The sequence below is a fragment of the Manis javanica genome, chromosome 6, assembly GCF_040802235.1.
Source record: "Manis javanica isolate MJ-LG chromosome 6, MJ_LKY, whole genome shotgun sequence".
Classification (NCBI taxonomy): domain Eukaryota; kingdom Metazoa; phylum Chordata; class Mammalia; order Pholidota; family Manidae; genus Manis; species Manis javanica.
In genome coordinates, this window is record NC_133161.1 from 84,704,781 (window position 1) to 84,720,236 (window position 15,456).

The following is a 15,456-nucleotide window of genomic DNA, read 5'->3' on the forward strand; positions in this document are numbered from 1 at the left end:
ACAAACCATCAACAGTAGGATCTTTTTCCAATAGGATCAACAATTTATATAATTGAAAAAAGAAGAGAACTTCCTTAAGGTTATATTTGCCTACAGTTTGCAAAATGTGATAACCATAATTCTCATGCAGAATTTTTTCCACTGTTAGATAAGACTGAGTATTTGTTTTTTATTTCATTTATGCACAATACCATGTCTACATTAAACATGCACTTAACTGACAAGTACATTGCATACTTTAGAGATATTTTGTTTGCTAGTAAGCATATCTAAAAATTTGAAGAAATATTAGAAATATTTATTTGAAAAAAGATTAGTTTATATGAAAAGCAGGTATAATTGATTTGTGAGAAGCATTAATGTTTAGCTTATTGCTAAAATGCAAGGGCTGCCTTTTTAAAAATTGTGTGATTTTTACACTCTGCCTGCTAGGAAGTCACCACAAATGTTACAGGAGACCATCCATTGTAGATTTAATAATAAAGCAATATATGTAGTTTATGATTAGTTAAATAGTAGTTGGTGCAGCTTCCTAAACTGATCAAATTAATTGTAATTCTGTAACCTAGAATGAAAGGTACATAAACTACATTTAATAATGCAGAGTCAGCAGTGCTTTTTCACTCCTGTGTATCTCTAGATGAGATGCAAAACTTATATGGGGATACACAGAAAATTTACTTCTCACTTGTTAAAAACAACAACAATGATAATAAAAAATAACATTAACATTTAATGAGTATCTGATAGTTGCAGGCATGATACTAAGTACTTAAAGAGGATTCTCATTTGAGTCCCAGAATGCATCTGTGAAACAGAGGCACAGAAAGGTTAAATGACTTCTCTTTGGTCACACAGCATGAAAGTGGAGAGAAAGGTTATAAACCCAGAAACAGAGTCCAACTCTGGAAGTTGAGCCTTTCATCAGTATGTAAAATAATGGAAAGCAAAACTGTGACATTTTTTTACTGCTTTGATCAACTGCTGGATTTCAGGTTCCAGATGTTTAGGGAATAAGATGCAATATGATATTAATCATGTAGCAGAGATTGACTTGGGTTCTAATCCAGAAACTGCATTTATTATTTTTCTGACCTTTGGTGAATTATTTAATGTCTCCAGACTTCACTTTCCTCAACAGTTAAGTGGTGGTAATAGTACCTCATAGAGTTATTGTGAAAATTTTAAAATAATATGAGAGTTAGCACTAGTATGAGAGTTTTATGTTAGTATCATTATTCCTGGTGCTGCTTTTGTAACCCATATGCCTTAAGTGTAAACAACACTAAAGAAGGCATGGATTCACGTGTTCAGGGTCAGCAGGGAGTCCTTGAAGGAGAGGCAAAGTGGAGCTGGAGAAAGGAAGGGGAAGGTCACTTCAGGAAAGGGAATCAAAGGCACAGATTTAAGAAAGACCCTAATGTGAATGACAGAAAAAATAAGTTCAGCCTGACAGGACAAAAGGTTTCACATAAGATAAAATAGGAATGAGATCATATAGGCTATTGTATACGATTTTATATTTCATGATGCAAAATACACACATTCATCATGTTTGATTCTGGTACGATTTCCCAACATTTATGTAAAAATCCCCTATTCAAGTGTAAAAGAGCAGAAGTCTTTCCTTTGGCTTAATAATGATCCTGAGTATGTTAACTCTCTGTATAACTATAATAATTCACCTGGGATATTTGTTAAAAATAGAGATTTCTGGCCTTCTCCCTCTAGATTTGGTGTGGAACCCAGGAATCTTGTATGTATTATTACCTGCAGGTAATTCTTACCATTAGGAAAGTTTGGGAAACACTCTCTAATCCACCCTTTACATTGCTGGCAAAATAATCTTTGTAAAACAAATCATTTATTAGCTGAAGAAACTTAAATCACTCGCCATTGCATCTCAAATAAAGCACAAGCACTGGGGCAGAGCATTCAAGGCCATTCCCAGCCTGTACCTGTCTCTTTTCCAAACCCCCCTTCCCCAAGTCCTGTACTCCAGCTACAGCGCCCTGCACTCTGATCACTGTCATGCTTTCTGTGTCTTTTCCGAAATTCTCCTGCTTTTGCTTTCTTACCTAGAAAACTGACATTCTTAGAGGCCCAGTTCAAATGTCATCTATTCTATTGTAGTTGTCTTGCATCCCACTAAGGCAGATGTTTCCCCCATTCCTAATCTTTCCTCACATTTTACACTAACATCTATTTTACGTCAGCAGTACATATTCAGTTTCTGAAAGGGTCCAGACTATGTTTTATTTACCTTGTATCCCTCACTGCTTAGAATAAGTTACTTGCTAATTTATTTTTATCATCATCTTTTTTTTTGCACTGGCTTATCTGATGAGCTTTAATAAACCTTTTTAAATCAAGATATCCTTTATTTTAATAGTATGAAAAGGATGTGGTATAGAGTCCATGTCCATCACATCTCTTTGTTAAAATACCATGGGGCTTCAAAATCACCATACTGTAGGTTAAAGCCCAAGTATAATCTGACATAAGACGTCTTTCCCACTCTTTCATTGCCAACATTTTGCACATTCAAGGAAAGTGATGTCCTGGCCGAAAAAAGAAAAGCCCAGGGGTGAGGTAGAAAAGAAAAAACTGGGTAAACACAAAATGAAGACAGTGCTAGAAAGGAAAAATAAAGGCAAAAGAGCAGCTACTTTGGTTGGTTATAAGAGATGATAAAATGAAATCCTTTATGTTTTCATCCTGTACAATTTTAGATATTCCTAAATTTGCCTAAGACAACTTACTTTTCTGAGGAGTTTCTTTGTTTTTTAGCCCAGTGTTTTAGTGCCAATTTTGGTAGCACACACTGAAGCTAAATTTGCAGCCAGTTAGCATATAATTTATTTTAAAAGCTTAAGTAGGATCTTTTCCATGCAAGGTAATGCTCTTAAAATACAAAACGAGATCAGTGGATGGCTGTTATTCATTTCACTTCCACCCGTGAGTGGTATTCATGGAGAGGACAGCATGTATTTCAGCTGGAGAGCCCCATCCCGGCGGGAAAGGCAACATTTCCCTAACATCCAGAGAGAGAAAGAGAGAGAACGTGAGGCTGGTTGTGTAAGAGTTTGAACTGTTATCTTCTGAGGTAGGAATGAGATTCTGTGTCACCCTCCGGCATCTCCTTTTGCTGAGGCACCAGATCACCAAGCTCCTAAAACTGAAAATCCACTCAGGGAACACTGGGAATGCCCAAGGCCACGTGAGAGTTCTTCCTCTGGTGCTTGTCCTCACCAAACTCGTTGGTCCTCCTGTTACTTGTCATTTAGTTTCTTAAAGCACTTTTTATCTTATGTTCTCAAAATAGTTTATGGAGACCATTTCACTTTTCTTTGTAGTGTCTCTAAGAGCAGAATGCATGCCAGTCCTATTTAATGATGGAGACAGGAGATGCTCTCCATTGGCCGTCAAAACCTTTGGAGCAGGAATGAGATGGTAACAAGGTTACTATTCAGGGTCTAGGTCCATAGACTCCACATTTATCTTCCATACTGTGTGAGCTTAGCACAAGTTTTTCCAGTTGCTTCTGTATCTGGTGCCCTGAGCGGCATGTCTGCCTGGACTAACTTCTCTGCCAGGCTTACTTGATTGGTAGGGAAGGGTGTTGCTACATTTATTTATTACATTTATTTCTGTTTTAAGACAGAGACACTGAAGAGAAAGGAAAAGTTACTTGCCTAAGAGCAAAAAATTACTCATTATTGAATCTACTTCTTCAGTAGGAAACTATTGATTTCTATCCATGGTTTTCTGTTACTTATTTTTCCTTTCACAGTTATTGTTCTTGTCTTTTATGATGATCCTTAACTTTAAGATAAGTTGAACTAGATGTCAAAGAAAAGACCAATTAGAAAAAGTGGGTAAATAGTAAAATGACTGATCCTTTGACCCTTGAAAAGAAAATAAACAGTCTTCCTTACAAGTTTAAAAGAATTGTTCAGCTGGATGATTCAAAAGTATGCAGCCTTGTTATTAACACTGAAAAAGTTTAATTACATTTCATTATACTATACTAGCTTCTCTTAATTGCTAAAAGGGGACTATGAAAGCAGAACCCCAAACGCCTAATCTCTGGCAGCTAGATTCTCCTTGCTGCTTTGTAATGTAAATGTGCTTGTGTGTATATTAAAATTCACACACTCCATCCATCTCACTGGCTTTTAACGGAGGGGTCACCCGACTTCAAGTAGAGCCACCCCCTCCTTTAGCCGAGGCAACCCAAAAGTGAGAGACAGGTGCGCGCGGAGCACAGGTTCTCGCGTGGGAGATGTAAATGACCCCGGGCGCGCGAACCGAGGGAGGCTCCGCTGGGGGGTGGGGAAGGGAAACGCAGGGAGAGGCCCGGAGCGCCGGAGGGGAGAGGAGAGGAAGTGAGGGAGAGCAGAGAAGGGGAGAGAGCGAGAGAGGAGGAGAGAGGGCGAGACGGGGAGAGAGAGGGAAGTGCTGCATGCTTCATCTTTGAGAGGAGGGGAAAACAAAAGACCTCAGCGGCAGTTATGTGTTGCTGTGTCTGGCTTGGAGGGGAAAATTCTAGACATCCATGCTGACAAAACCAAAGCTCAGCCGAGACTACTTCTACCAAGAAAATTCTGTGATGCGAGCATGGGTTGGATCAGTACAGGTGGTTTGAGAAGACACTGACTGAGGACCATGGGAAGGTGGGAGAGGACGTGCGGCTTCTCGGCTTCCTCTGAACGGAGCTCGAGGTTAGTACGCTGGAACTGACCCGCGGCTGCCCGCAATTTCTGTATGTGTGTATGTGTGTGTCTTCTATTTATAACCTCCAAACCCTTCTGCCCCCCAAGCCCTGGCAGGCAGTGCCATATTCCAGCAGATGTGAACCTAAACTTGGTTTGACTCTCACTTCATTTACCAAACGCCTCTCGTTTGCTTGCGGAGCTTTTGTTTCACACAGCCGTTGCATAGCCGTCATGATGCCTCCCTCCGAGGCACGGGGTGGGTTCCAGCCCTGGATTGTCAGGTGGCTGTCTGGAGAATAGTTAGCCTTTTGCTCCAAATGGCTGTAAATGCATAATTTAGGTTCCTATGAAATGTAAACAGCAAATATCTGCTGACTTGGCATTTCTTGGAAGGTCAGGATAATTCCAAGATATCTGGCCGAATTTGTCTTATCTTCATTTCCCATATAATTGACTCCAAATGTAATAAGTTTGAAATGGCACCCTACCAACAAAGGCACACAGCAGGTATTCCTCTGACAGAGTACGTTTTACCTCTCATTGGAGCCAAAGCTTGAAAATTAATTTTATTGAGACCTGGTTTGAGCAAAGAATACAGTAGGTCATAATTAAAATAGGTGCAAAGAAGGTGTTTTTGTAAGTGGGAAAAGATGTGTGATGAACAAACACATCATTTCTCTTGTTGCTTGCTGTGCAGATAGAGTGGCTTTTGTTCCAGCATGTGTATTTTCCTGTGTTTTACAAAGAAAGCGTCGCCTGTGCTTTCTCCGATAGCAGACTTGGACGCCAATTTGCCATTGTGCACTGGGCAGGAATCTGCTCTATTCTGAAGTAAACTGCCCAGAGGTATTAGTCAAGAAGCTGGAGGAGGGTGGGGAGTGGGGAGAGGTGGTTTTTTCCTTCCTCCTCTTTTTTTTTTGACTATTGGCTCAGAAGTGTCTAATTCACATGATTGTAAGAGGAAAGGGGGGAAGGTATTTAGTTTTGAAAAGGATGCAGTTCTGTGTCGTGCAGTTGCCAAAGACTGTATCAGGAAGATGCTCAAAGCAGAGGGAAGGAGATTTGTAATGGACTCTCTAAGAAAATGTTCTGAGAGGGTGGCCGGCTTGGTCCCCTTCCACCAAAATTAAGATGCGCTCCGGCAGGGCTCTCGCAGCCGTGAGCTGACATGTTCTTGTGAACCTAGTGAAAAATGGCTCCATATCTCTCCTGCCGTCCTGAGGAGATGGTCTCTCTGAGTTGTTGAGCCCCTCCCCAGCGTGATTTGCTCCTATGGCTGTTTGCGGATAGGGACGGACTGGCTCGCGGTTCCTTTCAGTTCCCTGCTTTTTTAAATCTTGGCTTGAATGGGGAGTGGGTGGTGACGGTTTTGCTTAAAGTACAAACTACCCAGCAAGGCTGCCAGAAGATAATTTTCCGACAATCACAGGTTTCCATTTTTAAAAGGGTAGATTATATTTCTTCGGACGCAATATAAAGCACTTTTTGTTTGAGGAGCTAGTCAACAATTTCTCAAAGAAAAGACGCACAACTGTGTGACACTTTCCATTTGGATTGTCCGCATGGGAAATGACAGGTAAAAACATAGGGACGTTTGGCTGTCATCCGTCTCTGAAAAGATAAAGCTGCCCTTTTCTTTCTTACCATGCTTCCCCTGTTTCGGAGTTGTAACTCGTTGTGCATAAAGAAAGATCATGTTCCAGAGCTGGCGTGCGGGGAGAGAATGAACCACTGTCCTGTACTACTACTTCTGTGCTTATTAAGGAATTCCTGTGCTGAGCAGGGAGGAGAGGTGCTACAGCAGCCACACTGCTCCTTTCTCTAGGCTTTGGTTTGGGAGAGCTCCAGCCAGCAGAGGCAGGATGCGCTGTAGCAGAGAGCTCTGTGTGAGGGACTGGTGGAGAGCATGTGTTGTTTGGGTGGGGGCGGTGTGAAATTGGTTGCTCTCTATTATACAGCATTCTAAGGTGATTGCACGAGTGTAAGGTGGCTTCAAGAAGAAGGGTTTGGGCTCTTCATATTTTAGACCAGAGGTACAGCCCTCTCTCCTGGAGAGAACAAAGTGAGGATGTAAAAATAATGCAGTAGTGTGTACATCGTGCAGAAAGAATAATTCTTTAAATTGTATGATAGTTCCCTAATTCTAGAAATTTGGAAAACACCTCAGGGCTTCCTGAGAAATGGCATGGAGTCATCTCTACATTTGACAAGGAAGACTTCTAGTATGTGAATTTTACCAGCATCAGGAAAACAGTTTCATAAGTGCTTTGGATGATGTTAAGCAGTTGGAGCCACCAAAGGGTATTCCCCCTCAGGGACTGCATCTTGGACACTTTTAAGTAGGATAGGCGATAAGAGTACAGTTATGCTCTCAGTCTGTTTGGAAGAATTTTGATAAAACTAAGAACTTACAGAGGCAATAGGATTTGCCTCTTTAGTAGAACAACAGGAACAGAACTTTAGCACAGCATGTAGATCTTATACATGTAGACAGTTTGTCTATGGTACATGTGTGCTTTGAGAAAATTGATGCAGTTATAGTCAATGAGCAAAACAATGGATAATGCAATGAAAACATGGATCTCAATGTTCATGGGATGCTTAGTAGGGTCACTTTTGAATATTGTTAGTGACTCCAGGTGAGGGGATTTTACCCAGAGAAATTTCAGATGTCCAGAATGAGAGGACTATGTTTGTAAAACTGCACATGGCTCACCAGCTGTGTTAGAGGGTTGATGGCGCTGATAGTTAAACTGGATAATATGTGCTTACCAAAGAATCATGAACCTTAGAAACTTTCCACCAGTGGAATTTTGTTTTAAAAGCAGTAAAATAGCTATAATATAGAAGCAGTTCACAGAGTAGCAGCCATCAAGGGAGAACTGATAAAAATCTAGGACTAACATGACATTTTTACCATGAGGTGTATGTGATGCCTGAGGGACCTTCAGGATACCAATGAGTTCTTAGTGGAAATAAAAAAGAAAAAATCCACATGTTGATGGACATTTTAGTATGCCTATATTCTTACAGAATCATTTGGAAAATAGAAAATCAGTTGTTCATAAGGTGCCTGTGGCATAGGAAGGAAAAGTTGAGATACTACAATTAAGTTACAGAGGAAAGATATTTTACCCTAACTGAATTATTCCTGATATGTTTCTTGAACACAAACCTTCCAACTTTCTGACAACATCTTAAGTAATAATATCCTGCTTTCCAAAGTCTATTTGCTCTATCACTTTAGGAACTCTACTACACTAAATTTCATTTTCAGTTTTTAAAAGTCTTATTAGGTGGCAACATGACATTAAATAAGTAGACACATTTCAGGTACATTTCTCTAGGTCTGTCATATCTTCATCTTTTACTCTAAGTCACACGGCATGCAGTGACCTTCTAATATGCTTATTCTGAAGGTAGCAGATTTTTAATATCATTGGGAAAAATAAATAAAACTGTATTGTTATTGACTGCATTAGGTGGTACCTTAAAATAGGTCAGAACCTTGTTATGATATGAATTATCAGTCCAAGTGATTCACAGATATCAGGTTAAAGCAGGTACTCTATATTTCAAGCACATTATTATGACTTATAAAATATGCTAAATATACAGTATGGGGGTTAATTTTATGCTGGTACTCCTCACAAGGATGCGTTTCTGTCACATAAATATATTTTCTAGAAGCAGTGCATTATGCTGTTGCTTCCCATTAATTCCCTACCCACTCTCTTACAATCACACAAAGAATACATCTAATCCACTGAAAGTGATAATGTTTAAAAAAAAGTCCTAATCAAGGTGTTTGAAAATTTAATATTCATTCTGTGAAAGAATAAATTCAAATAGTTTTCTTTTTTCTTTCTTTGAATCAGTAAATCAAGTCAAACTTTGGAGTCCTTAAGGAAACTAACAATGCTGTGTATTATGAATAGAAGTCTCATTGCCAGCCAGTCAGCCAATGGAGGAGAAAAAGCAGGCTTAATTGATATCTCTAACTGAAGCATTGCAGGTAGGGAAGTTCCCATATTAATAGGACCCCAGCTGAGATTCCACAGCCAGCTGCTTAATTTGCTCACCTTTCTCTTCTCCCTGGGGCTGGGGCTGGGAGAATAATGCATTAAGTAAAAACACCACCTTTGCTGTATAGAGCGTCTCTAAGATAGACCATGCCTACAGGCAGTTAAGGTATCTTTAACAGCCACTTAATTTGAAGTTTCTGTGACATTCTCTACCTAGGAACAGATTGCAGGTGACTGTGAAAGCCACTCAAAGTGGACTGAAGTCAGGGGTCCTGCCACACACTGCCCACCAAGGCACAAACCCAGCCCCACCAGAGCGGCAGGAGGGCTGGGAGCCTCCCTGACCACAACAAAAAGCCAAGCCCTCTGGGTTCTCTCACTCAAAGGGCCAGAAAAGCCCAAATGCCAGGATAAGTGCTGAGGGATTCTTGACCTCAGATTCGTAAAACTGTAAGAATGTCTTTCTTTTGGTTCTTAGAAAGTTTCATGTTACCCTCCCTCTCTGGACCTCACGCATACTGATTCCTCTGCTGGAGCTCTCTTCTGTCCCCTTCGCTCACTCCTACATTAAATTGGCTTTCTCCACCAAATGTTCTCAGGGCCCATTACCCTTTTTCTTTATTATATTGGCCAGTTTTAAAAATGCTGTTAGTTTTATAATGGTGTCATTATTTGATTAATGTCTCTGTCTGCCAGGAGACAGGACCTTCTAAAGCTGGTATCCACATTCATTTTGCTTACAATAGGATCACTGCAGACTCAGATTGTATGAAACCACACAGCAGGCATACACTAAACATGTGTTAAATGATCGAATGAATAAATGAATATTACGGCACCAATACTAGTGAAAAAACCTAGTGCACCTTGCTTTGGCTCAAGAAAGAACACTGCTCTTCATTGGATTGGCTGGTTTGTGCACCTGATGGGTGGACTGTTCCAGAATATTCCCAGCATCTCCCTTTTGTCAGGATTTTCCATTTGAGAAAGAAAACTTGAGTGTCTGCTGTTGTGATATTTCAAAAGGAACTTTGTGACCTACATCAAAGTGTGTGTAGGGCCACCTCAAAGACAAAGTGGTTGTCATTCCTTCTCTGTGGCTCCTTCTAAAGTCTATCTCTTCTCCTAAATCTACACTCTCTTCCTCTTACCACACATAATTCTTTACATCCAGGACCTTCTAGGTCTCATCCGACAGTGGCTATACCCTCTAACTATGCTAATTAATTTGTAAGCCCTGAAAGCTTATGTAAGGTTTGGACTCTTCAAGCACTATTTGCATTTTAAACAAAGCTCTCGTGTGCTGATTAGCACTCTGTTTATTAATCTGAGGGATTGTAAAGCAAAATATGGTATGAAGCTTGCCTTTAGGGAGCTTGCTTTTCAGTTCTGGAGCTAAGACATACAAGAACCAACTGGTGATTGCTCTGAGAGTCTATAATCAAGAACTGGTTTGGGTTCTGCAGATTTTAATAAAACTGGAGCATAAAGAAAAGGATCTGTAAGAGAAGTGGGACTACTGGTAGACCATGACCAATAGGTAACTACACTATCAGAGAGGAGGGATAAGAAAAATGTAACATTTTATGAAAGACATGAATAAAAATGTTCAAAGAAATTTAATACAAGGTACATTTAAGACCTTATATAGTATACACTGCTCGTGTTTATTTTCCCAACTATAAGAGCCAGAAATACCTGGTATTCAAGAAACACCTTCTGTTCAAGAATTCATCAGACTTTCATTCACTCAAGCCATAACCTTGAGATCCTGAGAGTAAGGACTTATGCTCTAGAATTTACTTCCCGTTATGCCTTGAAGTACTCTATCTCAGCATTTAAAACTAATCTCAAAGAAGTTTTCTGTCAGAGATGCTTTCAGAGATTCTTTTAGGAATACTGATCACTTTAATTGAGGTTTATTTAAAGTGCTTGGTATACCTCTCTTGTGGTTCATGTTCTATAAATACATCATCATCTTATTGATATATAGTACGGTTTTCATTTCATTGCAGTCAGCCTAACACCTTGTAGAAACCTTACATTCACACCAAAACGTAAAGGAGAGGAAACATTCTTATTGTCCGGTTTTCCACAGAGCTGAGTGAGAATCAGTTTCAAGTATTTTCTTAGTAGAGTAAGCCTGTTCTGTCCCTGTGTCCATTTTAGAGTTTCCCTGTGGAAAAATCCTGAAAAGAATGAATGTAGCTTAAGAAGCTGGAAAATAACAAGCTGCATGCATATAAAAAATAGAGAGAATTGAAATTAAGTGATTTGTAAGTAAGTCAAATAACTTATATCTGGCCTTCTCTTGAAGTTTTTGGTATAAACAGTGTCCATTTGGGTAGTTGGTTAGGTCCAAGAACTGTTAGATCCTGTAAGAACCTACTAGGTTTACGTCTTAGACTTTCCTTGTTTAGATGAATATACTGATCTCTTTAAGGTAATTCAGGGAGGCTACTGTTTAAAGAGTGGGGTCTCACTAATGACCCCTTGCCAGTGAATGCTGTAGCGCTTCATGAGTAAGACTGCACACACAGTCCTTCAGGTGCCTTCACTGCTGTGAAAGAGGAAAAAGATTATAAATCATCCCTTTGAGATATAGCCCCTTCAACACACCCATGTGCATTACTCTTTCAATATGTGCTAAGTTTAAGAGATACTTCAAAAAATTAAAATTTTCACTCCTTTTTTAACTTCAAAAGAGAAAATATAAAATGAGGCTGAGGTTGGCTAGTAGGATGTGAAATTCTGCTCTGTGTGGATCCCTTGGCTATGATAACTCATTCCCGTTGTGCATGCAAGTCTTTGTAGGGTGCTGCGTATGGTGACTTTTGTTTCCTGATATGCGGTTGCTATGCTGGGAATCATAAGTCTTTCTTGTATTATTGGTGCATTAGAATTTAAGAAAAGCCATTGCTTTTTTCATTTATCTAAGTCAGGGGACAAAGAAATTGATATTAAACTATGACTATGTCTATTAATAGTTCATATCCCCCAAACTTGAAAGAACACATTTACTGTGACTGGTGACTGGTAGGCCTTTGATGAAGTCATCAACTGTTCTGGCCCATACTTCCTTCTCTCCAGCTTAAAGGATTCTGTGTATCTGGGTTTGCCTGAGTTAAGGTCTATGCTAGAAGCCTGAATTTTTCTCATACTTATCTCAACAACCATTACAGCCAAATGTACCAAATGACACTATATTATTTTATGGCTATGGATATCTGCACAAATTTAATACTGTCTGGAGTGTTCTTTTTCTAAGTGAATTCTAGTTACAGTCACAGATTTTTGTGAAATGTTCCCTGATCACTACTATCCTGATCTGGGGAAAGCTGGTTGTTCCCCATAACTATACACATGTGCATGCACATATTCTGCTTTTCTATTTGCAATTCTCTTTATCCCACTAGAACCTGCTCTCTTAAAACAGAGGTTGGTTTTATTATTATTATTATTATTATTATTATTATTATTATTATTATCTCCCTATGTTCATTGCGAGTAGAGGGCATTATACATAATATACACATTAGTTATGACTTGAAGAAGCTTTTTTTGTCCACATCGTGAAAAGAGGAGTATAAGGTGTGTTTATGAAATTAAAGGGTTCAAAATCTACATTTTTAAAAATCAGTCATCTTTATAGTCTCAGTTTTGCAGAAGCTGGAAATAAATGTTAATCATCCTAAAAAGAACTGCATATTTTCTCTAAGAAACTATTAAGTCCATAGTCAAATGTGAACAATTGAAAGGTAGAATTAAAGTAAATTGGGCTAAACGATTTGAAACATAAAAATTAACTCTGGACAGGATTCATGAATCATGTTAATCTTTTTGATTAAAATTATCTCCCTGTGTTCATCTGTCCATCAGTGCTCCCTTACATACATCCACTCCTCAATGAGGAGGCACAAGACAGGTGGCTTACCTTTGTCTAGAGCTTTGCTGCTCTGAATGTTGGCTGTAGATCAGTTACCTGAGCATTTCCTGGGAGCTTGTTAGAAGGCAGGATCTCGGTCCCCACCCCAATGTACAAAAACAGAATTTGCACCTTTTTTGCCCCTCCTTAGAATTTGAACATTTTGGCAATACCCTATATGATTCGTTCAGCACTGGTGTTTGAGAAGCACTATTGGGAGAACCTTTTATGAAGTTGTAGTCCATTTTGAAGCTTGTAGGTTGGCAAATAACTCAGGACAAATTGTGAATATGGAGGTTTATTTCTGTTCTCAAGCTATTGAGTGGAAGTAATTCTCCCCACAAGTTACCCATCTCTACATGTCCTGTAAAGAAATGGAAATGAACCTTGCTAGAAGCTAATAGTCATTTTTTTTTTCCTGAACCAACTTCTATTATATACATTGTGAAGCAATGAAGGGTAGCAAGAGAGACTAGAATTGAGTCTGGCCTCTAATCCATATTAGCTGTCTAAAGCTGGACAGATTCCTTAAGATTTTTAGCCCCATTTTCCTTTTCTGTGCAATGGAAATTACAACACTTGGCAAGGTTGTTTGACATTAGACATGAGGATGAGAAATCATTGGTAGCATACTTGGCATTCAATAAGTAAGCAGAAGCTATGGCTCACATTGTCTTATGCCTGTTTCCTCATAGATCCTTGGGGAAAGCAGAGATGTGATCTCTCCTGGTGCTGTCTTCCTGGTGTTCACCTCAGGTACCTTATGGAAGTGGACACTAAGGAAAATTGGTTGGACTTACTGCTACCTGATTTAAAGAGGACAAGCCATGTGCTTCTCTCACACACACTTACATATTGGAATAAAACGCCCCTGGAGATACAAAGCAAAAGAAGAAATTCATATTCCTGTTGTCATTCCTTCTTCCAATAAAGGAAATGTAGGCCATTTCCCAATAAGATTTTCAAAGAAGGTTAGTGTCAGAATTTACTGGGGGAAGTAGACAGCTCATTAGCTAAGACAGATAAGGAATTTAGCATGGGAGTGGAAGAATTAAAATCCAACTGCAGACCTCTAATTCTAAGAGCTGCCATTACAGGATGATTTTTCAAAAAATCTGGGTGGAAATTTAATATTGGAAATTTTACACGATTATTAAACTCCAGTTGACAAGGTTGCCTTAAAAATTTTACATAATGAAAAATACAGACATGTTATAAAAGGCAAATGCTCACAGAGAAATTGTGCAAAGAAATATCTTTTATTTTCTTGAAGACCTGACCTGAAAAAAAGTAAATTAAGATGTCTATCCTGGAAAATAGGGAAAGTATGTGATAAAAATTTCACACATAAACTTACATAATAAGATGCTCAGCCATTGTCAGTCTGAATAGTATTTTGTCACAGTAGTAAGAAAGGAAATAACAGGTGTTTTGTTAAATTAACGATTTTTGGTTACAGCTTTGTCTTAGTATCATTCTTTCTTACAACTATTGAGTTTATCACAATGTGATATTTAAATTCTCACATTGAAATGAACATTGCCATATTAAATTTGCCATTTTAACATTTACAACTGGAGAGAAAAATATGAGCTCCTAATTAACTTTTTTAAATTTTCCATTCAGTTTCACATTTATTAAAGATCTAATACAAAGCATGTACCAACCATGCCCTGAAAAAATATATCTGCTGTGACTTCATTAATTTAGGTGATTTTCTTGATTTTAAATGAAGTTCATATAGTCATCTTAGCAGTATGTGTCTTAACCTAGAAATGAACCATAGTTTAAAAATAAAGCAAGCCATTTGTCTTTATATTCCTATACTTTTCAGTATAATTTTCATAATTTTAAGTTGGCCATATTTTCCAATTTGAAGTTCTAGAAAAATCCTAAAATATAGTTTGTTATTTTTTATCATTTCTGATTCTAATGGACTGGTGATTACTTAATATGGAGAACTATGTTGTGTTATTTTCTTGAAGCTAACCCTTTTAAAGATTTCATTCTGGCAATGAATTTCCCCAAAATATATTTATGTAAGTAGAGTTATACTTGTACTCTGTGGGTTGAAGAATGCCTTAAGCAAAGATTCAATATGTATTATATGCCAGACTTTGGTTAAATGCTGAACTTACAGAAATATCTGTGCTTATGAGAAGCTCATAATTTAGTGTGGGAGATAGACATGTAAACATGTGACCCAAATGAGACAAGTTAACTACCTTAGTAAGATGAACATAAAGAATGGAATAAATCATTCTATCTAGTGTAACTTAAGACTTCACAGAGGTGTGGAGAAATCTGAGCAAAAATCTTGAAAAATGAATATCACTCTTTCAGTTGTAGAAAGAACGAATTCTTCCAGCAGGAGAAACTATATTGGTGAGATGCATAAGGAGCATTGTCTGCCCAAAAAACAGTCAGCACAGATGTGGGACAATACAGGGAATGAAGAGAATGAAGCCTTTTCATGACAGACGGAGTTCTTTATAGCAAACTCCAAAGTCATGAAGGTGTCAATTCCTTTTCGCAAGGCATGTGTGTCTCACTTATGGAAAGAACTTTGGTATATCACTGTTCTCAAGTGCATCTGAGAACATGAAGATAAATTTTAGTGTGGAAAATAAAGAGAAGACCAGAAAGAATAATTTTAAGCGCACTAAATCTTGTGCATATGAGACATGGAAACTGTACATTGTCTTTCTAGCATATCCCATTTATTCATACCACAAATATGTACTGAACACCTACTATATGCGAGGTGCTGTTCCAAGTGCTTGTGATA

The 15,456-nt window shown here is 38.5% G+C and overlaps 1 protein-coding gene across 8 annotated transcripts in view; it reads left to right on the forward strand.

Annotated features, from left to right (window-relative positions):
* The window catches only part of MAGI2 (membrane associated guanylate kinase, WW and PDZ domain containing 2), a 1,446,279-nt gene that overhangs the window by 714,533 nt on the left and 716,290 nt on the right, over window positions 1–15,456 (forward strand). The window contains exon 1 of one of the 8 annotated variants that reach the window (XM_073238940.1): window positions 650–4,724. The exons of the other annotated variants lie outside the window; for them this stretch is intronic. The gene's annotated coding sequence lies outside the window, so the exon portion shown is untranslated. Of the gene's footprint in view, window positions 1–649; window positions 4,725–15,456 lie in introns of those variants that run through there. 8 annotated transcript variants of the gene reach the window in all.